General features: G+C 24.6%; 2 long non-coding RNA genes across 2 annotated transcripts; one reads left to right on the forward strand and one right to left on the reverse strand.

Moving 5' to 3' along the window:
• Positions 1-4,360: 4,360 nt before the first annotated feature.
• Positions 4,361-8,617, reverse strand: LOC124896760. The gene is made up of 3 exons (XR_007053195.1): positions 8,475-8,617; positions 8,070-8,190; positions 4,361-5,719 (listed from the first exon to the last, which is right to left on the reverse strand). It is a non-coding gene; the product is annotated as an uncharacterized LOC124896760 (long non-coding RNA).
• Positions 8,555-21,267, forward strand: LOC124896761. Its single transcript, XR_007053196.1, has 2 exons — positions 8,555-8,686; positions 20,993-21,267. It is a non-coding gene; the product is annotated as an uncharacterized LOC124896761 (long non-coding RNA).
• Positions 21,268-23,450: the final 2,183 nt, after the last annotated feature.

Raw genomic sequence — 23,450 nt, forward strand, 5'->3', positions numbered from 1 at the left:
AAAACATTTAAACAAACACATTCAAAACCCTCAACCCCTAGTTCAAAACCCAACGTCAAAATCATGCATAATAATAACCAATCCATGCCATAAAGAAAAGATAAGTAGAGGGAAAGAGGTACATGCCTTAATTGCAAAGAAATTCGAAGAAAATCATACCCTTAGGACCCTAGATGATCACCTCCTTGAATCCTAGCCTTGAGTTGAAAAGGGGAATTTAAGAGAGGGTTGTTGAGAGTAATAAGAATGACCTTCGTATATTGAAAAATGATAGAAATAGGTCCTTATAGTGATTAAAAATTATTTATAGGTGAAAGGAACCCTTTACCCCTTATCTCATTTTAAAAAGAACAAGACAGCTCAAAATTACTATAGGTCCGTACCACCGACCTTATCGCGGAGGTCCAGCCTCTGTGTCACTAACCTTATTATGGTGATTATCTTTCTTGTCACGGAGGTTATCACAGAGACTAACCTCCGTGGCACATTAATATGGCGGAGGCTTATTGCCTTCGTGACCCAAAACCACCCCAAATTTCGTCCGAAAATTTCAAAACTTTTTTATTTTACCTTTTTAACATCCCCGAACATAATTTGAGTTAAAATTTGATATTTCAAGAACGAAAAGGCCAAAAATAAATTACCAAAAATTTTGAGGGAGTTACATAAACTTTTGAAAAAGATAGTTTTCAACAAATTAACCCCCGGGATCCCTTTAAGTCATATTTCACTATTTTTTCAAATTGAGGATCGAGAAGCAAACTACAGGGTTCGAATTCAAACCAACCCCGCTATTAATTTAAATTTGACAATCCAAACCTAATGGAATTATTCAAATCGTCATCCCATACTCAAAGCATCAAATATTGACCAAAGTCAATTATAGAACTTTTAAAGCCTCTAAAAATTACAAACTCTCCCAAATCACTCCTGATCGGATAGAAAATTGTGCCAACTATTTCCACAATCCAAAATAAACATGTAGAAACTAAGGAAAGGGCAAAATGGTCAAAATATATAAAAAATAATATTTCACACTTTAGGTTATTACAAACATATGTTTTTTTATTGGATTTTTTAATATAAATATAGTGTCTACTGTCTCGGCCCAAAAGTTGAGGTCATGATGACAGTTATCTCGGTTGATCTTGATAAGTAAGTCAAGTTCCCAAAAATTGAGAAAATTCAAAAACTATAATGAAATAGAATAAGAGAGATTTCTAGAACAAAGTCATGCCATAAATATACACAAATATGGAAGTCTGAACAAAATACATAACCATTCCAAAATCCCGTATCATAAACACAAGAGCATCTAAAAACCCATACCCGAATATGAAATAATACTGTATTGTTTCAGTTTCTGTGTACTTATATATTAGAACTGTTAGTAGAGATAGTGTGAGCAACTGTTTAGGAATTTTCTATTTACAGGTGACGTGCTCATAGTATATTTTACTCATCTTATTTTCTGCATTGCTTAGTTGGTCTATGATAACTACTGAGTATATGTGGACCGTACTCACCCCTGCTGTATTCTTTTGGTGCAGATCCTAGCACCAGTATGACTCACTGAGGCTAATTCGTGTAGTGGAGTTGGTGAAACTTTGAGGTACTAACCCACTCTAGGCTTTTTAGAATCGACTCGAGGCCTTTTTTATTTATTAGTTGTCTTAACTTCTATTTCTGATAAAGGCTATATATTTTCAGTTTCGAATATTATATTAGATGCTTTTATTTTATGATACCATATTTTAAAATTGGATTTTATAGATTTCTTTCATGTTTCATCGTAATTATATTTTGTGTTGTGCTTGACTTCGTTCTAGAAGTCTCGCATGGATGTATGTTACTATGATTGCTTGTTTTCTTTATCAGTTTGGGGTGATTGACTTACTTATCAAGGTTGTTTCGTGATAAGTGTCATCCTGACCTGATTTTGGATTGTGACAATTGTTGTAATTATTTATACAACCTTACCAAATAAGCAAAGTTAATAACAACAGTATAATACACTATCACAAAACTTTTCTAAAAAAATACAACATTTATTGATCAAATGATAACTTTGGTGAATAATAAATAATAAAGTAGGAGTTGATTTGAAGTAATAATAAATTTTGTAGGCGTTTGGCCATGAAAAATTTTAAAAATTAGAGTTTCGAGTTGGAGTTGTATTTGGTCTTATCTTTTTGGAGAGATTTTTTTTTAACTATAATAGTGAAGTTGAAGTTTAAAACGTGAGACTTGTTTTCATGTTTCAAATAAAACTTCAAGTTGTATTTGGAGTTTTTATGACCAAACACCATTTTTTAATAAATCATAAAGATTTTTTGAAAAAAATGAAATTTTTCATGACCAAATGAGGCTATATGTAAGGAAAAGTAATGACTAAATGAAATATAAATATTTTAAATATTGGTAAAAGTATAAATCTGAACTAAAATTTTATTCAAGTATGAAATAAATTATTGACAAATATAAATGGTTGGATTCTTTTTAAAAAATATAAATTGGTGGATTAATTTTTCTATTTGAAAAATTTTAAATCATGCTTTTCGGAGAATTTAAGATTTAATGTCATGAGATGAAATCACATGACCAAATACTAATTTAATTTCATGATTTCATAGCACGTACATGAAATTATATGTCCAAATGCACATTTAGACTCACATTTTTTTTCATCACCGTCAACTATCAATAATGAAAATTTTTAACATGATTGAGACACAATCAATGGTAATTGTGTGAGGATTCATTTAGGACTCGTTTGGTAGAGTGTATAAGATAAAATTGAATATGTTGTATTAGTAATACTGGGATTAGTAGTGCAGGGATTAGTAATACTGCAATTATTTTTTTATGTAATGTTTGGTTTGATGTATTAAAAGTAATATGTATTGTTATATTTTAAAAAGAATATTGTTTGTTTACAAAAATACCTTCGACATATTATAACTTTGTGTATTTTTTTTACAAAAGTTTATTTTTTAAAAAAAAAATTAAAAAAGTTAACAATATAACTAATTATTTACTTTAGAATTTTAAGATTTAATCACACTTACAAAAAGTATTTTTTTTATTAGCTTTTCTTTGTTTGTTCATGATTTGCTTGTTGTTCACACTTTGTGTTGTTTTTAAGTTAGAGGGAGGTACGTATAACTTTTGGATGAGACAATAAAATCATTATTAAAATAAAATTGTATTCTATAAAGTGTTAAAACTAAGTAGAAAAATTATTTTTATTTATGGATATGCAATTTCTTTTTGAATTTTGACCAATAAATATTTTTTTGATTTAATGGAGTAGTTTTTTTATAACTAAAATAATTTGGAGGGATATTATTATTTTGATAAATTAAAAAGAAGTAACTCATATTGAATAAATTAAAAAAGATTTAGAAAAAAATTAAAGAAATTTGAGGACATTTTTGTAAATAATAATAAAATTTGTCAACTAATTTATTTGAATAAATTTATTCGTACAAATATAAAAAAATAAAATTAAAAAAAACAAAAAAAAAAAGATTTAAAAAATTTGAGGAATATTCTTATCTTTATACATACTAATCTCATGGTATTAAAATCCATGTATTACTAATACCACCATATGTGATGTATTAGTAATACATCCTATAATACCATGTAGGGTGTATAACTAATACATGGTATTAGTAATACATTGATTCAAAATTCTACCAAACATAGTACTCCCTCCGTCCCAAATTATGTGTCATTTTTTTTTTAGTCCGTCCCAAAATAAGTGTCGTCTTTCCTTATTAGGCAACTTTTTAAAGACACAACTACCCTTGTACCCTTATTGGTCCCACTTAATTAAAACAAAAGATATTCGCACATTTTTTTATAAAGGATAATTTGATCAACTTTACCAAATCTTCCTTTTTTTCTTAAATTTTATGTTCGATCAAATGACGACACATAAAATGAAATAGAGGGAGTATTAATTAATGTCATACTTAATAAATGGATTATTTCTCCTATATGACCTACCCTTAATTTTTGACACTTGAAAAATGGGTCCGATTGTCACAACCCTTACCCAGTACCCCTCTTCCGCCCACTGGTCACCCCTCTTCTTTTTCATTTTCTTATTTGTTCAATCATGACCTAATGCAATTCTCTAGAAATTGGAAATGTGAAAAAAATACTTCCTCCGTTTTAAAAAAAATAACCTACTTTGATTTAGAATAAAGTTTAAGAAAATAAAAAAGACTTTTGAATCTTATGGCCTTCAATTAAAGTAGTGTCAAATGTATCAAAATATTTTTTAATCTTGTGATCTTAAACATGTCATGTGGAAAATTAAAATTAAAGTATTGTCAAAAAATAAAAAAAGGTTAGTCTTTTTGAAACAGACTAAAAAAAATAGATTATTCTTTTTAAAATGGAGAGAGTAATTATTCTTTTGGTAACCAAAGAAAAGTTAAATTAAAAACCACAGCAAACCAAAGAGTAGAGCATGCAATTGCATACAAAGGAAATAAACAAGGTTGATGCGGCAAATCAGAAGAAAATTTATTTAATTTTGAACATTTTTTAATTAAATTTTTGGAAATATGTATCCGTCGCTGAATGTTAAAAAAGCAATAGTAGAATTAAATATGGTTGATTGAGACTAATTTAAATAATTTTTAGGTGCACGTGCTTGAAAATACTTTGTAGATATTGGAGCTGAATTTATAATTAAAAAAATAAAAAAAATGTTGAAGCTGAAAATAAGCAGTTTATGTATTTGATAAAAAAATGTAGATAACATCTTATCTATTAAAATAACTGAAACGCCAATCAAAAATCTTCAATTAGTGTGTTTCTATTAACTTCAACATGTAAAATAATCAGATAAGATTATTTTTAATAAATATAAATCATTTATTTAAATAACATGTAATAATTAATAACCTGATCACAGGGGCGGCTCAAGCGAATTCGTGGCCTAAGGCCAAAATCGAATGGAGGCATTAAACTTTTAAGAAAAATTAATTATGTTTATAAAGTTTACTTTTTAAATTATATAATCGCTTTTTTCTGATAATTATTTTTTAATTAATAATATAATCAATGCATTAGTTTCTTGAGACATACTAGCTATACCAAACTCCTTCTAAATTTTTTTAATTTTTTTTATATAAAAAATTTATTTTATTTACAAATAGTATTTAATAGTTTTTAAAAAAATTTATAATCTATTATTACTAAAAAAAAATGAGGTGTAGATCCAAAATTAACAAGCAAACTCATAGATAGGAATAAGAAAAACTAGAGCTTCTTTTAAAAAAAAAAATCTTTTTTCTGTTTTTATTTTATTTTTTAATAGAAGTATTTGTACCGTAAATTGAAGGAAAAATCGAGCTAAGTTTTAAATTTTTAATTGTATTTGTGAGTTGAATATTGGGTTGGGAATTGAAGAAATAAGAAAATGAAAAAGAAGCGGGGTTGACCGGATGTGGGTGGTGAGTGGGAGGTAAAGTATGCAAATGGGATCCACTTTTGCATGTGGCAAAAATAGGATAGTTCCTCGTACAATTATTGGTTGTGACTCAATCATCCTAAAGATTTTCATCAATAATGGTCGCCATCGCCCCGAATCCAATGTAGAGAGTAACCGTTACAGTAAATTAGAACAGCAATTTTCCTTGGACTCTCATTTGTCTGGCATACACTGATCCCTCAATGTAGAGTCCGGAATTAAAGAAGGCTGTCAAATTAAAAAAAAATATTAAAATATATCATATATATATATATATATATAATGTGTAATCAAAATAAATAACTGTTTAAGTGAGTTATATCTTATTTTTTTAACAATAATTTGACTAACGACAGTATCCTCATAAAAAGTGTATAACTCACTTATTTAGTGAGTTAGTTATCCATTTTATTTGTAGATGACTCAAAAAAAGTGAGTTATATATATAACTCATTTTCTTTTGTGAGTTATGTCAATGAAAGTTATATAACTCACTAAAAAGGTGAGTTATCCTTTTTTATTTATACATAATTCAAAAAAAAAGTGAGTTATATTTATTTTTACAATTTATGTGAATTTTTATAAAACTCACATATTATGTGAGCATTTAATTTATCCTTTTTAATTTATATGTTTTTAAAAAAACTCACATATTTTTTTCAAAAATCTATTTTGATTTTATAAAGTTCACTAATTATGTGATTTTATAAAGCTCACTAATTGATTTTTTAAATTTATTTTTATCTTATAAAACTATCATATGCCTCTATTTTATCATATAAAACTCACTAATTATGTGAGTTATTCAAATATAAAATAAGTAACTAACTTTTACAGTGAGTTATCCATTGAATATAGCTCTTAAAGTATGTGAGATAAGTGCATAACTTTATCAGTGATGTGAAATATGAATACGGTGCTAAAAATATATGAGTTATACAAAACAAATTATATACTATATAACTAGACGTGAGGATAGAGTATATGCTCATTAATTATTTTATACTATACAATTAAAAAAAAAATTAAAGAACACATAGAGAAACTTGTTACATCTACTTTCAAAATATATCATACAAAATTAACATGCCCATCAAAAACATCAGTCAGACATAGAGTATAACCATTAGAAATAACTATTGGGTGACAAACAAAAATGGATGTCAAATCCTTTCAAATAATTTGAGGATTACAGGAAAAAAACATCAATGCACAGTATTCAAAATTATCTTGTGACACATAATATATCTGAAGTCAGGACATTCAACTTCCACCATGAAAAGAGTGATAATAAGCAAAATGTTAATCAGACGCAAAGAACGTGTATGTGCGGTAAATGACAATCAAATCATTTTTAATGGTTATAATTTTTATGATTGATTAGCGTTTTTTATGGACATGTCAACTTTGTACGATATATTTTGAAAGAAGACGTAACAAGTTTCTCTATATGTACTTTTTAAAAAGGAAAAAAAAATTTAGATGTATAGTATATAACAATTAATTGGTGTAGCCTTGCTTCTCTAGTTTATTTCTTTCTAGTTTATTTGGTGTAGGCTTTCTATCTATTTGTCTATCTTGCTATCCTGTCTGTTGTTCTTGATTTGTTCGGGTGGGTAGTATAGTGCCTATTGTTGCTTGTAAGTAGCAACCTTGTTTGCTATTTTTTTGTTGGACTAGTTAGCTGTTTTTAGCTGTTTTGGTTGTCGTTGCTTCTACTCGTCGTGTTTTTGTCTCCTGTGTTCTTCACTTTCTTCTAATGTATTCTTTTGAGTGGTGGTCAGGGTGATAAATAGCGGACTAAGGTCATGTCATAGGTTGGGGTTGGGGCGGAGATCAGGTCTAGGTGTGGGCCTGGGGTTGGGGGCGAGGGGGAGTAGGGCGAGAGGGATAAGGGTGCTTCTAGGTTAAGAGTTGGGTCCTGGAACATAGGGACACTTCAAGGTAAGTCTATGGAGTTGGTGAAGATTATTAGAAAGATGAGGGTTAGTATAGCGTGTGTCCAGGAAATTAAATGGGTAGGCACTAAGGCGAGAGATGTGGATGGATATATGTTGTGGTACTCAGATAGCGTGAGACATAGAAATTGGGTAGGTATCTTAGTAGATGAGGATCTTAGGGAGCAGGTGGTGGAGGTTAAGAGAGCTAGTGATAGGTTGATGTCTATTAAGTTGGTCATTGGAGGGTCTTCGGTGAACGTTATTAGTGTCTATGCTCCACAAGTAGGTTTGGACAAGGAGAAGAAGAAGAGATTTTGGGAAGTTTTGGATGAGGTGGTAAGGGGGCGTCCCAATCACTGAGAAGTTTTTCGTGGGAGGAGATTTCAATGGGCATATTGGGTCTTTGTCGAGTGGATATGATGATGTGTATGGCGGTTTCGATTTTGGGTAGAGGAATGAAGGTGGAGTTTTTTTTTTGAATTTTTCTTGGGCTTTTAGGTTGTGGATAGCGAATTCGAGCTTTTTGAAAAAGGAGAAGCACCTTATTACTTTTTGCAGTTTAGTGGCCATGACTCAGATTAACTTTTTGCTCCTTAGGAAGGGTGATAGAAAGCTACGTAAAGACTGTAAAGTCATACCTAGCAAGAGTCTTTTGACTCAACATAGGTTGTTGGTGATGGACTTAGTGATCAACAAGGGCTGAAAGGAGTCTTTTCAAGTTTCACCAACTACTCCGACCGTTGGCAGTTCAATTTCTTCCTGCATTATGTTGATTTTTCACATAAATGAATAAACTAAGAAAGAGAACTTTTTCAAGAAAAAAATAGTAGAAAAAGTCCAAACAAAAATGAGAAAAATAGATAAATAGGATTCTATATTTTAGAGAGCGCCACGTCAGCGATCTTATAACTTAAGTCACACATTCGACAAGTTCCTGTATTAGATATCAAGTCCTTTTGTCCCACTTATTCATTGAACCCATCTCTCTATTTTACAACTTGAACACATAAGTCAACTTGAATAAGGTGAAAATTTAACAGTACCTCACAAAAGCATATGAGACTTGGTTTGTAATCTCTTGAAGAAGTTCACAGGTACTGGCGACAGCTTGCTCCTGAATAGTGGATGGCGCAACCAGTAAAGGTCCATAAGGACTGCAACTACTTGGAATGGAGTAACATACAAAAACACAGCCCAGATCAATGCAAGGATTATAAATATAGCAGTAGCCCTTGGATCCCGCCAGCTTAGTATGGTAAGAGCCCTTTCACCTTGTGTTGCCAAATCTCCAACTATAGTTTGCACTCTACCAGCCACGTACCTCAGCCGATCATACCTCATTCTAACGGCGTCTGTTGACCGGGAAGTAGGGAACGTATCAAATTTTTCATCCAGTTCATCTGGGTGAGTATTTTTAGCTTGCAAAAGACGAGCATCCATGTGGGGTAGAACTATACGTATAAAGGATTTATCAGAATATGTTTGGTTCCATGACCTTTCAACTCTTCAAAAATGGTAATAGAAGAATTAATGTGTAATTAATTTTTCACATAAATGAATAAGATAAGAAAGAGGAAAATTTTTCAAGGAAAAAATAGTAGAAAAAGTTCAAAAAAAATGAGAAAAAGGATAAATAGGATTTTAGACTTTAGAGAGTGTCATGTCAGTGATCTTATAACTCTCTTTTATATATATACTAGAGGAGCATGGCCCGTGTCAGCACGGGCCCAACATTAAGATATTTATTTGTCTTTTTAATCTTGATATATTTAAATAAAATTTTTAATAAAAGGATTCCATATGTTTTTTAGATTCATCCGAAATCTAGCATGAGTTCAACATATGTTATTTTAATACGTATTTAGATAATTTAAGTTGTTAACTATTGTAATTTATAATATTTTTTATGCAATTTTCAAATTAATATACGTTACTTTTCTTGTCCAAATTATTGTGGCATTGATAGTCAATTATATTTTAAAAATAATTTAAGTTTTTAATTATTGTGATTTATAACACTTTTCTTCTATTCCAATTTCACTGACACTAATATAATTTCAAGAGTCGACCAAATATTTTATATCTTTTAAATTTTTTAAGTTGTTAATTATTGTGATTTCTGGTATTTTCATATAATTTTTTTTAAAAATATATAACATATTAAATTATTTTTAGATATTTTAAGTTGTTAAAAATTATAATTTATAATACTTTTTATGTAATTTTTGAATAATATATGCTACTATCCCTGTCCAGAATTGTGTCGACGACAACCAATTATATTTTTTAAATAATTTAAATTTTTTATCATTGTGATTTATAATATTTTTCTATTTCAACTTATGAGTCACAATACTTAAATGACCATAATAATTAATTAGGGGTGATATAGTAAAATCATGACTGAAGCAGCTAGAGTAGAAATCAGTCAATTTTTTTAAAAAAAATTGTTAATTATTGTTATTTACAGTACTTTTTATTTCATTTTCAAATAATATATGTTGCTTTATATCTTCTACTGTCCCGTCCCAATTTATGTGGCACTAATATAATTTTGATAGTCAATCAAATATTTTATGTTGACATATTATTTGTTATTATTATTTTTCTAATACATAAATGACTTATAATAAGGAGTGATATAGTAAAATTATCGTTCGAAAGACGAAAATTTAATTTAAAACATTAAGAGTTAATTTCATATTTTATGTCTATTTTATTTTTCATTAAATATTATTTATTTTCTTAATACCTAAATGACTCATAATAATTAATTAAGAGCGATTGATTATGTTATTACTATAAAAATTAATATAATTTTATTATATCCAATAGTAATCATCGATAATTCACCGGAATAGTATATTAATTAAATATGGGATGCTATATTTGCATATGTAAAATATGATATTATGAAATATTATTGGATAGTGCATTATATTTATCTTTCACAATGATGAAATTTTACTATCTATTTTTCTTTATTTCTTTTTAACTTGATACATATTGACCCAACACAAATTCTAAGAAAATATTCATTAGAAATTTATTTTATTAAATTAAATTTATTAATTTTTTACTTTAAAAATTTTAAGTTAATTTTAAATATTAGTATTTCTATATAAGAAAAAAATAATTTTAAAATTTAAATTTACTAAAACAAATAAATGAATAAAAAGATTATTTTTTATATAAATGCCAATTAAAATAATAAAATTGATTTACTTTAAATATTAGTTGTAATTAATTAAGATAATTTTTTATTTTGTCATGATTTATGTTGCACCGATAAAATTTTGAGAGTTGAATAGAACTTTTATCTATTTTTTAAAAAGTATTTTAACTTGTTAATTATTGTGATTTATAATAATTTTTTCGTAATTATCTCATAATATATTTATTCCTTGTTTCCCAATTTATGTGGCTTCGATACAATTTTGAGAGTCAACTAAAATTTTTATATATCTTTTAAGTATTTTAAGTTGTTAATTATTATGATTTGCAGTACTTTTTCTTTTATCTCAATTTATTTGATAAAATAATGAGAGTCAATAAAATTTTTATATGTCTTTTAAATATTTTAAGTTATTAATTATTGTGATTTGTGGTAACAAATTAGTTTTAAACATGATAGCCAATTAAATAAATAAAAAAAACTTACTTCCAATATGTAGTTGTAGTTAATTAATATAAATTAATAGAATATATTAAATATTTAAATCATTATGATGAAACAATGGAATTATTATATATTGGAGCATGGTATGTAATTAAGTGGGAGTAGAAGGGTGTTTTGGTAAGAGTCAATAAAATTTCTATATGTCTTTTAAATATTTTAAGTTATTAATTGTGATTTGTGGTAACAAATTAGTTTTGAATATGATAAACAATTAAATAAATAAAAAATTTACTTCCAATGTGTAATTATAGTTAATTAATATCAATTAATAAATATATTAAATAACTAAATTATTATGATAAAATAATAAAATTATTATATATTAGGGCATGATATGTAATTAAGTAGAAGTAATTGAGTTTTTGGGTAATTGCAAGAGGTGGTCGAAACCACCTCTTCTATATAATACTAGAAGTGAAGGCCCGTGTCAGCACGGGCCCAACAATAAAACGTGTGGATTGCAATTTTTAAGTTTTAGAATTTATATTGGAATGAGAAGTTTGAGCAGTAGAATATTTTCATTGGTATGATAAAATATACTTATAAAATATATTTCTATAAATTTTTTATCAAACTTTTCTTTTGTATATATTCCTTCTATTGAAACGTAGGAGTCGTTTGTTATAGTGTATAAATTTTCTTTTTGAATAGAATATATTAGTAATATTTGTATTAGTAATGCTTCTATTAGTAAATGGTGGTATTATTTATGTTAACATTAGTTCTTATACATTGTTTAACGTACTGCATTAAAATTTACCTTTTCGATTTTGATATATTTAAATAAATTTTTTTTAAAAAAAAAGAATTGCATATACATTTTAAGATTCATTCGAGATCTAGCACGGGTTCAATATATTAATTTTTATCTCAATTTATATTACACAAATAGAATTTAGATAATCAATCATACTTTTAATAGGTATTTAGATAATTTAATTTGTTAACTATTGTAATTTATAATATTTTTATGTAATTTTCAAATAACATGTATTATTTTTCTTGTCCAAACTTTTGTGGCAATTGATAGTCAATTATATTTTAAAAATAATTTTAAGTTTTTAATTATTGAGATTTATAATACTTTTCTTCTATTCCAATTTCAGTGACACTAATATAATTTCAAGAGTCAACCAAATATTTTATATCTTTTAAATCTTTTAAGTTGTTAATTATTGTGATTTCTAGTATTTTTCATGTAACATTTTGAAATATATAACATATTAAATTATTTTTAGATATTTTAAATTGTTAACTATTGTAATTTATAATATTTTTTATATAATTTTTTTTTGAATAATATATGCTACTCTCTTTGTCCAGAGTTTTGTGTCGACGATAGCCAATTATATTTTTTAAATAATTCAAATTTTTTATCATTGTAATTTATAATATTTTTTCTATTTCAACTTATGTGGAACAATACTTAAATGACCATAATAATTAATTAGGGGTGATATAGTAAAATGTAATTATTATTATTTATTATTTTTATTATGTATATGTGTTGATTCAAGAAGAATTTGGAAACATTTAGAAATATTTTGAATGTTACAAATGTTAATAATCTATTTGGTGCTTCTTGATTTCTCTACATTTATCTCTTATTTTGTTTTACTCTTTTGCCCTTTAAATACGTTACTCTTCTTATCCAAATTTTTATGGCATTGATAGTCAATTATGTTTTAAAAATAATTTAAGTTTTTAATTATGGTGATTTATAATACTTTTCTTCTATTCCAATTTCAATGACACTAATATAATTTCAAAAGTCGACCAAATATTTTATATCTTTTAAATCTTTTAAGTTGTTAATTATTGTGATTTTTAGTATTTTTTATGTAATTTTTTTGAAATATATAATATATTAAATTGTTCTTAGATATTTTAACTTATTAACTATTGTAATTTATAATACTTTTTATATAATTTTTTTTGAATAATATATGTTACTCTCCTTGTCCAGAGTTTTGTGTCGATGATAGCCAATTATATTTTTTAAATAATTTAAATTTTTTATCATTATAATTTATAATATTTTTTCTATTTCAACTTATGTGGCACAATGCTTAAATGACTATAATAATTAATTAGGGGTGATATAGTAAAATGTAATTATTATTATTTATTATTTTTATTATGTGTATGTGTTGATTCAAGAAGAATTTGGAAACATTTAGAAATGTGTTGAATGTTACAAATGTTAATAATACATTTGTTACATTTGGTGCTTCTTGATTTCTCAACATTTATCTCTTATGTGTTTTTACTCTTTTGCCCTTTGAGTATATGTAGCAATTTTTATTTTTTAAAAAAAAAATGTCATGAAAATTTTACTTTTTTTCCTTTTGAATACGTTACTCTTCTTATCCAGATTTTTGTAGTATTGATAATCAATTATATTTTAAAACTAATTTAAGTTTTTAATTATTGTGATTTATAATACTTTTCTTCTATTCCATTTTCAGTGACACTAATATAACTTCAAGAGTCGACCAAATATTTTATATCTTTTAAATCTTTTAAGTTGTTAATCATTGTGATTTCTAGTATTTTTCATGTAATTTTTTTGAAATATATAACATATTAAATTATTTTTTTCTATTTTAACTTATATGACACAATGCTTAAATGACTATAATAATTAATTAGGGGTCATATAGTAAAATTACGATTGAAGCAGACATGTCATAAATGTCTATTTTATTTTTTACTTAAATATTAGTAATTTTTTAATGTATAAATAACTTATAATAATTAATTAGGATCAGTATAATAATTAATTAGGAGTGATATGGTACAATTACGGTTGAAGCAGACATTTCATAAATATCTATTTTATTTTTTAATTAAATATTATTAATTTTTTAATATATAAATAACTTATAATAATTAATTAGGTGTGATATAATAATTAGTTAGGGGTAATATAGTACAATTACGGTTGAAGCAAGCATGTCATAAATATTTATTTGATTTTTTAATTAAATATTATTAATTTTTAATATATAAATAATTTATAATAATTAATTATATGTGGGCTCCATCATATTCAATAGGAGTAGCATCAATGGAAAAGTGGTAATTTATTGGAATGACATGAGTTGTAATTAAATCAAAATGGAAGGACTTTTCTTATAGTTGTTGATAAGGTCCAAACATTAAAACACAAAATATAATTTTCCTAAACAAACTAATCTTGCAAAATATTTTATAGACCTTAGTATCCTAAAATTTTGTTTTAATACCCATAAGCTAATGTGTCAAAACTATCATTTCTAATATATAGAAAAGAAAAGAAAAGATATATATATATATATATATATATATATATATATATATATATAATAGAATAGAAAAGAAAAGAAAAATAATATATTTTTAAATAATTTAAATTTTTAATTGTTGTGTAAAACTTTTTCTACTCCAATTTAAGTGACATGATACTTAGATGACCATAATAATTAATTAGAGATGATATAGTAAAATCACGATTGAATATATTAGGAAAAAGTTTAAATTAGGTGAAAATGTAATAACAAATAAGAAAGAAAGTAAATTATATGTTTGATATGAAATTAAATAAATAATAAAATTTATTTAATTGCATCAATTATAATTAATTTTTACAATAAATTATCATCCTACTAATCAATTTACTTAAATATATATGAAATAATTTTATACATATAAATAAAAAAGATAAATAAGATTGAAAAATAAATGAAAGATAAAGGGCCCACATATGTGGAAATATGTGTGATGACATTATGGTAAATTTCTTCAATGGCATTGCTTGTAATTAAAGAGAAAATAATGGGTTTTTATTCAAACTTTTGATGAAGTTCCAAAGTCAAAACACAAAAAATAATTGAATTGAGCTTATAATTTATTGTAATGACTAAATTACCCCTAGAGAAACTTGTTATGTCATTTCCATCCCATGACCAAACCAACTATTCTATACTATAGAAAAGAAATAGAAATATATTGATTTGAATAACTCACATAATTAGTGAATTTTATATGATAAAAATAGAGGCATATGATAGTTTTATAAGATAAAAATAGATTTAAAAAAATTAATTAGTGAGCTTTATAAAATCACATAATTAATGAGCTTTATAAAATCAAAATATAATTTTAAAAAAAATAAATATTTGAGTTTTTTTTTTAAATATAAATTTAAAAAGATAAATTGAATGCTCACATACTATGTGAGTTTTATAAAAATTCACATAAATTATAAAAATAAATATAACTCACTTTTTTGTGAGTTATGTATAAACCAAAAAGGATAACTCATCATTTTAGTGAGTTATAAAATTTTCATTGACATAACCAACTCATTTTTTTGGTGAGTTATGTACAAATAAAATGAATAACTTACTAAATAAGTGACTTATACACTTTTTTTATGAGGATAACGCCGCCAGTCAAATTACCATTAGAAACATAAGATATAACTCATTGTTGAAGTGAGTTAAGTCTATTTTGATCACACATTATATACATGATATATTTTAATACTTTTTTTAATTTGACAACCTATTTTGATTCCGGACTCCTGTATTAAAGAGACTAGTTGGCTACGGTGTGTTACGCTGTGCTACGCACGACCTAATGTTGATACTTAAAATTTTTACGATATGTGCAATTTTATCATTTAAGTAAAACCTTCATTTGTTTAGTTGATAGTTATTAGTTAGACATATATTATTATATTTAGATTGATAAAATTTGTACAAGAATATTTTAAATTGTTAATGTGACACTCATAAAATTTTGAGAGTCAATCAAACATTTCATATTTTTTGAATTTCTTAAGTTGTTAATTATTGTGATTAATATATTTTTTATGTATTTTTTTAAAATATATAATAAATTAATTATTATTTTTAGATATTTTAAGTTCTTAATTATTGTAATTTATAATATTTTTATGTAATTTTTAAATAATATATTTTTTAAAATATATAACAGATTAATTATTTTTTAGACATTTCAAGTTGTTAACTATTGTAATTTATTTTTTTGACATTGTAGTTTGCTATTTTAAGCTGTTAACTTATTTATAATTCTTTTCTTGTTCAAACTTTTGTGACATTGCTAGTCAATTATATATTTAAAATAATTTAAGTTTTTAATTATTGTAATTTATTATAATTTTTCTTCTATTTCAATTTAAGCGACACTGATTTAATTTTGAGAGTCATGCAATTACCATGATTGAAGTAGCGAAGCAAACATGTCATAATAACTAATTAGAAGTGATATAGCAAAATTACTATAAAAAATACTTATGAAAAAAATTGAAGTGAACCTCATATAAGATGTTAAATTAATTCAAACATCAAGAGTTAATTTATTATTTTATGTTTCTTTTATCTTTTTTTATTAAATATTTTTTTTTAATATTTAGATGACTTATAATAACTAATTAGGAGTGATATAATAAAACTACGATTGAAGCAGTTGAAGCAGACATGTTGTAAATGTCTATTTTATTTTTTATTAAATATTATTAAATTTTTAATACATAAATATCATTAATAATTAATTATGAATAATATAATAAAATTACGGAGCAAACAGATGACAAGTAGGAATATCGACGGAGTGGAGTCTACTTCAATAGCTCCACAATTACAATTGAAACAGTTAAAACAGATATGTCATAAATACCTATTTTATTTTTTATTAAATACTATTAATTATTTAATATATAAATATTATTAATAATTAATTAAAAATAATATAATAAAATTACGGAGTAAACAAGTGACAAGCAAGATGTCTCCACTCCCACTTCTTATATGGAGAAAGTGGGGTAAATAAGGGCACTTAAAGCCATGTTACTGTGGGCTTCGTGTCCTTTTCTAAAACAAGCAAAATGGTCGCCATATTTGACTACTTTTCCCTCTGAATCTGTACCACCACATCAAGCTGCGTCACACTTGTTTGGTATATTAAGTTGCCATTTCATTTTCAAGTGGTGATGAGAAATTTTTTTTATAAATAAAAGAATTATTGAAATTAGTGTTTAATTATGAAGATTTCAAATCATATTTGATCAAATTTTTTAAATAGATTTTAAAAGTTAAATTTGGGTGAAGTTTTATAATGGCCTTGTAATTTTGAAATATATTCATTTTAAAAAAAATGAAACATGATTTATATTTATAAAGTTTAATAACTATCAGGAATGTTCAATCACACAATCAAATGTACATAATAATTTTAAATTATACAAAATCTTCATTAATGAAGTTCATTATTATTATTATTATTATTATTATTATTATTATTATTATTATTATTATCATAAATCATAATCCCATATGCACACAAGATTGATATTAAATTATTATTTTTATAACGAATTAGATAATATATTATTCTTAAATCATAATAAAATATATTAATAATAACGACTAATAACACAATTACTAGTTACTGTAATTCATCAAATTATAATTACCACAAAGATTCATCAATAATAAATACCAATTGTAGGCTTTGATACCAATTGTAGGGGTGTGGATTTAGGCGCGGTAACTTTACTAGATAATAAATAATTATTAGGTAATAAGTATTTATTTTATATATAGTGTATTTTGTGAATTTTATTGATTGGATTAATTTTCATTTTTATCTTCTTGACTTAAGATTTTTATTAATTCATATTCTAAATTAGATATTATCGTAATTAAATTATCTAGTGTTCTAGGATTCTCGTTGGTATTATGTAATCTTTTGTATTCTAGGTATAAACTATATAGTTTATTTTTTATTTCTTTTAATGATTTATTCTTATCGTAAAATGTATCCATTAATTTATGCAATTGTTAAATACTTTGTAGTAATATTCATTAACTGTTTTTCTTTGTTCTTGTATCTTTTATTTTCATATATCTTATTAACATATTCAATTTTACTGATATTCATATTTTGGGGTGATTAAATGATAGTTAATTAAATGCTTTGCTATAATATTCTTTAGTTTTTTTTCTTAGTTTTTGTAAGTCTTCTATATTATTTTTAAGATATTCTAAATATTTTATATCTTTTGTTTTAGAATATTCAATTAAATTTGTTTTTATAAGGTTTTCTGTTAATCTTATTTCTTCCATTTCTTGTCTCCAATATTTTAGATATTCGTAGTTTATCATTTTATTCTTCTAAAGTAAATGTATAATAATCTATTCTATTTGTACTATATTTAATATCTTGTTTGAGGTTATTAATACTACTAACTATTTTTTCTTGTTCTCTTCTTAATGAATTTTTTAAACTATCTAAACTTTTATCTTTGCTTTTTTCTAAATTTTTCAAGGTTTCGTCTATTCATTTTAATTTTTCTATTAGATTTTTCATTATTTCTCTAATTTGTTTTCTATAATTAATTTCTTTATGTAGGTCTTCTTGATTTTCTCTAATTTTCTTAATATATTTTGACATTTTTAGTCTGTATAATATCCATCTGAATCTAAATAATATTGATGTTCATAATATATGCGTAAGTTTTCTATACTGTTTAATAATTCTTCCTCTTCATAATCTTGTAATTTTTTCCATATTATTTTCTTTATGTCTATAATTTCTATATCTCTAAGTATATATAAAACAAGTATTTTAATATCATCTGTCATTTAGGCTTTGATTAAATGCTTTTTCATAATACTTACTAGTTGTTTGTTTTAGTCTAAATAATTCTTGCATATTTTCATTAAGAAATTATATATATTTTATATCTTTAGTTTCCATATATTTTTCTAAATTTATTTTTATTTGTTTTTCTACTAGTTGTATGTTTCTCATATCTTTTTCTCAAAATTCTAGATATATGTAATTTATCATGGTTGGTGTGTACGTAAGTATTTGTAAGAGTAGTTAGGTAGGTATGGTATGTAATTTACTCTAGTCATATAATCTTTGTCAAAAAATTTTCTAATATGATTTTTCTTATATCTGTTATTTCTATATCCTTAAACACATACAAAATAAGTATTTAAAATTTATCTACCATTTCGTCCGATAAATAATTATTCATTTTTCATAAAATGCTATTATCAAAATATTCCTTCCAATCATATACATAACAAAATATGATCATTTTAGATTACTATATACTAGATTATTCTTAAATAACATATTCGTCGGTCATTATTAGCATGGTAATCCAGATACTTTTTCCTTAAACAACGCCTCTACTCTGGCTACCCCCCACCATGACTTCTTGCCTCATTGGTTTCACCTTTAGGATGACATAGTTTTTAGGGATTTTTCTCCATTTCCACTTTACTAATAAACTTCTTAACATGCTATTCTTCGAATAATTCTACTATAAAATAACTAACATGAACTTATTTTATCATATCATGATTGTTAGAAATTTATGAATTTAGCTATTCATAACTGTAAATGAATATACCTGTTCTGGTAGGTTTGATAATTCTAAGTTTTGTTCCTCCTTAGATTTTTTCATTGAAATGTACCTGTTTTTTAATAAATAAGCAAAATATTTGTTGTAGACAAGGGAGAGTTTTTTGCTTCAACGCATGAAGGCTTATCCTTCATCTGAGCAAATGCTTGTTTATTTATAAGTTGAAGTTGTAAACTTTACATGCACGTGTCTACTTCTAAAAGACTAAAAAAACTTAGTAATTAATGTACAAAAAATGTCAAAAAGGTTAGGCTATAGGCTATAGCTATCCTAACTTTTATGCTAAAAAAGTCTCTTTATGCTAAAAAAATCTTCATCTTAAACTACTAAAAGACAAAAAATTATTAATACCTAAGACTTTCTTTTTACAATTTACGTAAAGGAAATTGTGAAAGTTATCTACTTGTCTCTTTCACAATTTAATAGCTTGTCTTTTTTATCTTTTTCTTCCTTGTATCTGCTTTGGTTATCTTCTTTATTTTCTTGTCAGTGTAGCATCACATCTAGAATAAAGTTGTGCTTAGCACTACATCTGCTGCATATGTGGTCTTTGTATTTTTGGCCAACTTTTTCACAAAATTAATCCATAACTTTTTCTGAAATAATTTTCTTTTTGATATATCTCGTTAACAGTTGTTCTTCTGGTCTGAGGAGTGTTAATCCCCATTTCCTAAGCTATTCCATGTTATGGTCTCTAACTTCTTTGCAAGTTGAATAAATCAGTGCTTGATTCCTTGAATTATATATCCAAACTATTTTTTATTTGAATAATTATTAAGTAACTCTGATAATATATTACTTATTCCAATAACTCTTTTGTTGCGGTAAAATTCTGATATCTGTATTTTTAATATCTCATTCTGTTCACATATTTTTTCCAAAATAATATAATCTCTGGTCATACCCATTTTGACCACATTGATAATCTGTTTAATTTCGTCAAATCTGTTTAATTTCGTCAAATAATATTTCTGCTGGTGCGAAATAAAATCAAACATAGAATAATTGTCTGTTTGTAATTCTCTTGTAAGTTATAAATTCTTTGTGAATTTCTGGGATTCCTGCTAACTCTTCTCCATTGTTATGTAAACCGTAGATAATAATCCGTAATAGTAACATGATTTAATAAAATTTGAGTTTGTTCCTGATAGGGCAATAAGTTTATTGTAATTTTGGCATTTCTGGGTAATATATCCTTTTTATTGTGCGACTAGCTCTTCACTTTGAATAGATTTGGTATTTAATAAGTTTTGTATGGTGTATATGTTGCAATGTATTTTCGAGAAGCATAGTTGTATATTTGTTTTTCTTGGTTAAGTGATTCAGAATATGTATATATCTGGCAGGTGCAAATGATTTTAAATTTTGTATATTTGGTGTATATGGTTTTGAAAATATTTGTCTGAGATTATAATTCTTTTTCTTTGGTATTTCAGGTCTATTTTGAGTGACTATATTTTTCCCTTTAGATGTTCCTGCAGCTGTAATTGAAGTTTCGTCAGTAATTTGAGTTTTAAGGTGTTTCTCATCGTCACCTTCTAGGTCTAATTTTTTAATGTGCTCTTCCTACACAATATCTTATTTTTTATAGTGCTCGACCTGCACTTTTACATTTGTAACTTCAGTAGTTAGTGTAATAACTTGCTCTTGTATTAACTCCATTTGTTTAAACATTTGCAGCAATAAATTAGTCTGGGTATCTTTGACATCATCCTCTTCCATTGGTAAATCAGTTTGAGTAGCTTTGTTTTAATAAGTAATCTGCAATGATATTTTTGTTAGTATTGATTACTTCAATTGTAAATGTAAAATTCAGTATATTTAATACTAGTCTCCTAATTTTCTTTGTCGTAACTGAGTTTTGTATTTTTCTTTTTAGCCACCATTGTACCTGTGTATTATCTGTTCTAACAATAAACTTGTTATATACGATATATGGTTCAAATGCTGTTAAACATGTATATAAAGAACATAATTCTTTTCATTTATTTCCCATTTTATTTCTGTTTCGTTAAACGTTCCTGAATAATATCTACAGTGATGATCTAATTTTTCTTCTTCATATCTATATTTGAGTACTACTCCATAACTATATTTACTTGCATCAGCTTCTACTATATATGTAAATTTTTTATTTTCATCTGGAAATTATAATTTTGGTAATTCTTTACAAAGTAATTTTATTTTCTGTACCTATTTTTTGTCTTCTTCATTATAACTATATTCTACATCCTTTTTTAATTTTTTCTGTAATGGTTTTAAGTTTTCTGCTAATTTTGGAATATATTCTCTTACTTGGTTTACTAATCCTAAAAATGATTGTAATTTCTTTTTTTGTATCTAATTCTTCTTCTGAATTTATTATTTTTTGGACTATATGTTGTTGCATTTTTACTCCACTTTTATCTATTTGTATTCCTAAAAATTCTATCTGATTTTTCATTATTTCTGCTTTCTTTTCACTTAAACTTATTTCTGATTTTTCTATTCTATGTGTAAATTGTGCAAATAATTTTAAATAGTATATCATCTATATATACTATATAATTAGGCAATTGTTTAAAATGGCTATCCATAAAATGTTGATATCTACCTGGTGTATTTTTATATTCAAATGGTAGTACATTCCATTCATAAAATCCTTGTGGTACCGTAAATGCGGTTAATTCCTTAGATTCTTCTTCTAACTTTAAATGCTAAAATCCCGATTTACAATCAAATTTACTAAAGTAATTATATCCTTGTATTTGTCTTATTTTTAATATATTATTTGGTATTGAGTAATTATATGTCATAGTTTTGCATTTAAATTTCTATAATCAATAACCATTCTACTTTTTCCTCTTTTTTGTTCACTATTCTTATTTACTGTAAATGCTAGACTATTGTGTTTACTATTACTTTTTTGTATATATTGTTTTTCTAATAATTCATCTATATTCTTTTTAAATTCTTTTAAATCATCAAAATTATATGTTAATGATTTTTGAGTTATTATGCTATTTTTATCTATTAATTCAACTTTTATTTTAGTTTTATGTTTTTTCCATCCTTTTAATGGATCTTCACTGTATAATTGTTCTAATTGTTTCTTAATTATTTCTATCTTATTTATTGAAAATATCGTTATTTCCTTTTTATTTATTGAAAATACGACCAGTTCTATTATTATTATTAATTTTTTTATTAATTAATTTTTATTTTTTAAATAATTTTTTATAATTTATTTCATTTTTCAAAAATATTTATAATTTTTCTTAAATAATCAATTTTTTATTTTTATTTTAAAATAATTTTGTAATTATTTTTTCATAATTTATATCCTCAATGCCTTTTTTTATTTTCATTTTTTAACAAATTTTATAATTTTTTTAAATAATTGATTTTTATTTTTAAAATAATTTATTTCATTTTTAATTTTTTTATAATTTTTTTAAAATAATCAATTTTTTTAGTTTTATTTTTTAAATAATTTAGTATTATTTTTTAATAATTGGGATCCTCAATGCCATTTTTTATTTTCATTTTAAAAAGTTTTATAATTTTTTTAATAATTAATTTTTTATTTTTTAAATAATTTTTTAATAATTTATTTCATTTTTAAAAAAAATTTAGAATTTTTTTTAATAATCATTTTTTTATTTTTATTTTTTAAATAATTTTATAATTATTTTTTCATAATTTATATCTTCAATGCCATTTTTTATTTTCATTTTTTAAAAAATTTAAAATTTTTTTAATATTTATTTTTTTAAAAAATAATTTTTTAATAATTAATTTCATTTTTCAAAAAAAATTATAATTTTTTTAAAATAATCAGTTTTTTATTTTTATTTTTGTAATAATTTTAGAATTATTTTTTAATAATTTCTTTAATGCCATTTTTACATAATT

This window comes from Capsicum annuum, chromosome 3 (assembly GCF_002878395.1).
Source record: "Capsicum annuum cultivar UCD-10X-F1 chromosome 3, UCD10Xv1.1, whole genome shotgun sequence".
NCBI classification, from domain to species: Eukaryota; Viridiplantae; Streptophyta; class Magnoliopsida; order Solanales; family Solanaceae; genus Capsicum; species Capsicum annuum.